Source organism: Pundamilia nyererei, unplaced genomic scaffold (genome assembly GCF_000239375.1).
Source record: "Pundamilia nyererei isolate P.nyererei 1_Seehausen unplaced genomic scaffold, PunNye1.0 scaffold00067, whole genome shotgun sequence".
Classification (NCBI taxonomy): domain Eukaryota; kingdom Metazoa; phylum Chordata; class Actinopteri; order Cichliformes; family Cichlidae; genus Pundamilia; species Pundamilia nyererei.
This window is the reverse complement of record NW_005187468.1, coordinates 1,502,279-1,508,056: the sequence shown is the minus strand read 5'-3', so window position 1 is coordinate 1,508,056 and position 5,778 is coordinate 1,502,279. Positions and strand designations below refer to the sequence as shown.

At 39.6% G+C, this 5,778-nt stretch overlaps 1 protein-coding gene across 1 annotated transcript in view; it reads right to left on the bottom strand.

Moving 5' to 3' along the window:
* The window catches only part of thrap3a (thyroid hormone receptor associated protein 3a), a 14,582-nt gene extending 10,134 nt beyond the window's left edge, over positions 1-4,448 (bottom strand). The window contains exon 1 of the mRNA XM_005736098.1: positions 4,181-4,448. The gene's annotated coding sequence lies outside the window, so the exon portion shown is untranslated. The remainder of the gene's footprint in view (positions 1-4,180) is intronic.
* Positions 4,449-5,778: the final 1,330 nt, after the last annotated feature.

Genomic DNA, 5,778 nt, shown 5'->3' with positions numbered 1-5,778 from the left:
TATATATATATATATATATATATATGGAGAGACAGATATGTTGTATATGTTGACCAGACTCACTGAGTGTATGACATATGAGAATCTGAATTAGAGAGACTTTATTAATCCCAGAGGGAAATTGAGTTGTCATAGCAGCAAATATACAACAAACATCAAGCACTCATATAAAATGAGTGTAGAAACAGAGATATTCAGAAATATTAAGATAAATAGATAAATATAAATATAGGTATAAATATACATATACATATAAAATATAGAAATATAGAGACATTTATACATTAAGATGTGCTAGAGATGCTGCGTACAAGGGCTTATTTTGAGGAAGTCATAAAAGCCATGCTAACCATGTTAAATGCAAAAGCTGCTACTTGCATTTTTACACCACAGCATCGTATGTAATCAAGTGTAAATCTATTCACATAAAATGCATGGTAACACAAGCCTCGTTTAGTGGTTTTTTTTGCTTTTCCCCTTTTCATAACCTATTAAGAGCTTTCATTACTGTTACACTTGCCCCTTGCCCGGTCCTTTGTTAAATATTTAACCTACACCATGCCCAGCTAAAACCAGTTGATTTCCTCTGCAGCTACATAGAAATTTGCTTGTGGTTAATGCTCTGCTGTGAATCCGACACCACAGAGATGTTCTCACTGGATGTTCTCACTACATGGTCTGCACACACCGACCTCAATGTACATTAAACTTCAAAGGATGACTCTTCTGAAATCAGGGCTATGCTTGCAAACTTCCCGAATTGCACTTTCATAGTGAGAGGAGGAGTTTAGTAAGAGTCTAGTTTATTCCCTTCCAAGGCCCACAGGGCAATATCTGTGCCATATGATCCTCAGAGTACAGTAAAAGCTAGGGATCAAATAATTGATCTTTCATTATGAGAATCATCTTCAGAGATTTAGGAAGGAGGAAATTGCAAGCTACACATGGCATGGATTACAAAAGCAGCGAACGCTATCACATGGTAGTCCCAGCGTGCATCCCCGCTACTATTTTGGAGAGTATCGAAATAGATCCAATCCCTCCCACCCCCACCCAACTCTTTCACATGCTCTATGAACTTCCCACTTCCCTCATTTCTGGCAGCTTGTTTTTTGGCTTTCAGAGAATAATTTCCTGAACGTCCAACCTAAATAAAGAGTTAACGCTGAGTTTAGCCTAATGTACACATTTCAGCAAAGGCAGACAGATGTGGTTCTTTGCAGCATCTGGTGGCTAAACAGTAAAATCAATTACTTTTTCATATTAGCTTTTGAATGAGTTTCAGCAGAAACTATGCACAAAAGATCTCTACAAAGCTGTGGTTACTCATTGCATTAAGACTGCATTATTAACACACCACAACCTCATTTCAGCATCACGTATGCATAAAATTAGATGTGTGACCATAACATTGTTTTTCCCTGTAGCTGGTAGAATAAGACAACGAGATCTGTTTTGATAGCGTCACCCTGAAAGTTCAATTGATAACCAGCTGCAGCTGTCTGTGCTTCACAATGTGTGGTCGACAGTCTAATCACTGAGATTGCACCCTCTTGGAAAGGCAGGAGGCAGTAGGCCTTTAATCACTAACTACTAGATTTCTGAACACCATCACTCTTACTGACACACATGCATGCAAATCCACACAAATGTTATTACTAGTATGTTTTTGTCTGCTTCCTCATCCATATCTTAATAATGAATCTATCATTATGTATTTGACATAGCCACTACATTTGTGTCAACAACTTAGATTATTTTCATTATTTGTTTGCTCATAAGCAAATTCAAGGTTAAGGTCTAACCTGAGTCTTACTGGTTTCAATCCAGAGTTTTGAGGGGGGTTTTCATAGCAAGGTTTCTGTAACAAACACAACAGGAACAGCATGCAAAACTAGAAAAGCAGGTCTGCAGTCCAACTGCTAGAGAAGCAATGATGGTGAAGCGCGTGTAGAACGATGTGCTAAATAGACGTGCTCGAAAAATGAACAACATTAAAATGTCTGTTTAACACTGTCTGGTATTCATGTGGATACACACACACACACAAACACACATGTTATTAAGGCTCCCCTTGGAGCAGTGAATGACAGCTGTGTAATCCTCATCAGCTGTTTATTTCATATAACAGCAAAAGTAGCTCTGATAAACAATGGTACAGCAACATGATACATAGCTCAAAGCATATGAGAAGAAACGCTCAATCATCTGCCCTATCATTAAGACTACCATGCCACAGTGGCAGCTGGAATCACATTTGCTATCTATATATGCCCCCAAGACACTCTTCTCTCTATTTCTGAAAAAGCCACAGCAACTGTCACTGGTACAGTGTTTGGTTATTGACGTGTGGCAGTCCCTCTTAGTATTCCCTCAAGGCGCTTCACAGAGCAGTTGATGGATAACAAAGTCACTGGCAGCACAATTTAAGTTTGGGATTAATAGTTGCGCTTTCTTAGGAGGTTAATATCTTTAAAAAAAGAGAAAGACTGTTTCTCTAACAGTTGTCTGACATTTGTTTGTCATTAAGGAGCTACTGTTGCTGCTCGAAAGACAAATGAGATTTCCTGCAGCATTATTCTCTAGTAATGATCAACAACGATAGATCAGGACGCTGTTCGACTTGGCACTGAGCTTTACCACAAGCAGCTTCAGCTAGCTTTCTGCAAAGCACTAAACACACGTCACACGAGGGGGAAATTTTGTTTTAAAGTATTTTTTTCGTGCAGTTATACTGTCATGACAACAATCGGTAGTTTAGAGACTAACAAATGCCACTGAATAGCGTTTTTGGCACATATACTCCTGCCTGTAAAAAATGGCAGACGGCAGAGTGTCACAGTGGCATCCTTACAATCATATGCTTGCAGTTGTCTGTCATCACCACAGTAATGGACCTCTCCCGCATACAAGGGGGAGCTCATCAGCAAAAGGTCCTCTCTATTTTGGTAAGTTGGGACCAGCCTGGAAAATCATGAGTTATACATTTACCTTATATTTCCAAAATACACTCAGCTGTTGTTTATGTTCTTGTGGGCTGGAATCTCCATACAAACCCAGCGGCACTGCGTTTGTTTTTGTTGTTAATTAAGTAGTAAAATGTTTTCATTTCTAATTTATTTGAGCAAAGGTTATTACAGCAATCTGTAAAAAGTAGTAGTTTCTATGCTCATTAAAAACAACATAAAAGAAGCCACCACAGTGATGGCAATCACAGAGATAGAGTTCACACAATATCGAAAAGGAAACTAAATTATTTGTTATGTCATGTTATTCCCGGACAGCATATTTGGGCACGGCACACCTTTGTGTTGTCAGTGTCTGTGTGTGTATGTGTGCTTTGTTTGCTAAGAAGGCTCAACCTCATAGAGGATGCCACAGTACAGCAGGATACAGGCTTGGTAGTATTTTCAAACCTTTTTTTTTTTTTTGCCTCTGTGGTCCATAGAAATAGATTCAAGCTGGATCTCAAACCCCAAACAGACAACTACAGACGCAGTTCTTTCTGCTATATATGACTTGGCAGGCTTGATTCCAGTTTGGAGCTGTTTACTGTAGGTGGAGGGACAGCTTAGAGAAACGTGTAATCACAAAAGTCATTCTTTCATTGGGCTAACCACCAAAGACAACAGTCAGTCATCTGGTGAAATTAAATGGCTCACTTTACTTTAAGTCCCCATTAAATCTATGGTGGTCTGAGGACGCACGTTGGGAACCTAAAAAAGGCTTCAGGGCTCTAACAGTGACAATCACTATATGCATCTTCAGATCATTTAGTGACAGGGGTGAGAGGCATATCCTCAACGAGACAGTCAATGCATTTCTGTGGCCTAGAAAACATTCATATACGCAGAAAAATTGGTCATTTAAACCAAGAGAAAGACAATACATCGTGATAAGGAATAGACTTCTGATGTTTTATTTGCTTAATTAATATTTACAGCCTTGTTTGAAATGGCGGTTTATTCGCCGAGAAGGAACTTCACTTCGCGGCAAAGAAATTCATAGTTTTTTTCTTTTTTTTGTTGCGACAGATGATTCATGTGCTGCTCAACTTCCCCTTCACTTACTGTATTGTATCGTATTACACTTCACTGCCTCTGAAAATTATAATATTTCTATTACCTCTATTCGCTCTTCAAAAAACTGTTGCTAAAAAATAGGAAAGACTAAGACTTACCGGGTCGGCGTTATATTTCAGTGTTGTCGCGTCACATTCAGGAACCCTGGTAAAATATAGTAGAAATGAGTGCAGGCTTTTACTCCTTGGCGAACTCGTCTCTTCTATTGTACCCGACGGTGTGTATGTGTGTATGAGTGTGTGTGTGTGTGTGTGTGTGTGTCTGCGGTGTTTAGAGGGAGGGTGTGTGACAGCTCCGTGCTGCTCAGAGGTTCATATTTCCTTCCGCCTTCTCGCCACGATTTGTCAAAACACCTTCGCTACCTTGCAGTGAATGAGATTGGAGTTCTGTAGTCAGTGGGTTAGGATTAGGCCAATATGTCTGCTGTCCTTTTAATACGATCGTTTTTGTCACTAAAGCCTAATCCACGACTACAATTCACTGCGCTAAGCTTGTGTTCCTACACGGAGTTGTCCCTGCTGCAGCTTCTGTCTTACACAGTGGTGCTTTGTGCAGTTTATTATAACTCCACTGTGCAGGTCTTATATTTGACCGGGGGGGCTTCATTTAGGGACTTATCACTCGTTTTGAACGCTAACCAGCTAGTTAACAGCATGAGTACTGAAATCTGTTTTCTACTGCTTGTATTTTCAAGCGAGCCTGAACAGGTAATACTATGAAGTGATGTGTGCTGCCTGTGTCTTTATCATTCCGGTACCGTATAATTCTCCGCTAATATCAGTCTGGTTTTAAAAAACTCCTTAAAAAAAAGTTGCCCTTTTCGCAGCAATAACTGATGATTTAAAAGATGGATGTGGTGGATCATAAAGTCGACCACTTGGATACATATTCCAACTTTAGCTGTCTTTTGTAGAGCGCCTCAAGTGGACACTGTAGGAATAGCAGGCTTTGGCCTTATCTTTCAGCTCTCGTGGTTGGCGCATAGTTTAAGCACTGAATGTTAGGTGCATGGCCAGTTTGACTGACAAGTGGATGCGGAAGCAGGCACCTGTAGCTAATTTTGGTCATGAAACTAGCCCTTGATTGTGGTTGTGGTGCTCTTCAGAGCATTTTGAATGCAATTCCAGGGCAAATAAAATGGGATTCTTCGCGGTTAATCGCACTAACTACACACCCAAGGGTCAGTGCTCGAGCTTTTGTAAGAAAAACTTTGAATTATATTTTTATGCTACTTAGCACTAAACCGCAAACATTTGCACCTGTGTTGCACTCTTAGAATCTATTGATGCACTTTGCTATACACATTTGCTACCATCAGCTGATATGATGCTCAATTAAGTGTCCACTTATGTTTAAAAATAAAGTCTCCTGTCCTTTCCAGATAATTCAAAAGCAATTGAGCGACTGAAGATTAAAATTTTGTATGTGAAACACACATAAGGTCCATTTCACTCCATATTTGATGAACTTGTTCAGTAAATTGAACCAGTAATTCCTGCAAATGCATTTGTAGTTGGCATAAAGCAACCACTGAAGAAACTAAGGGTGAGCCAACAATAAAAATAAAAGTGTGACGTATTATTTTCAGGGGACAAATTCAGTATTACTAAATAACCTGGCTTGTAATCGATTATTGTGAAATCAGCCCGGCTGTGAGAAATGCTGTTTTGAGTCAGCCCAACATAGTGAGTTTCAT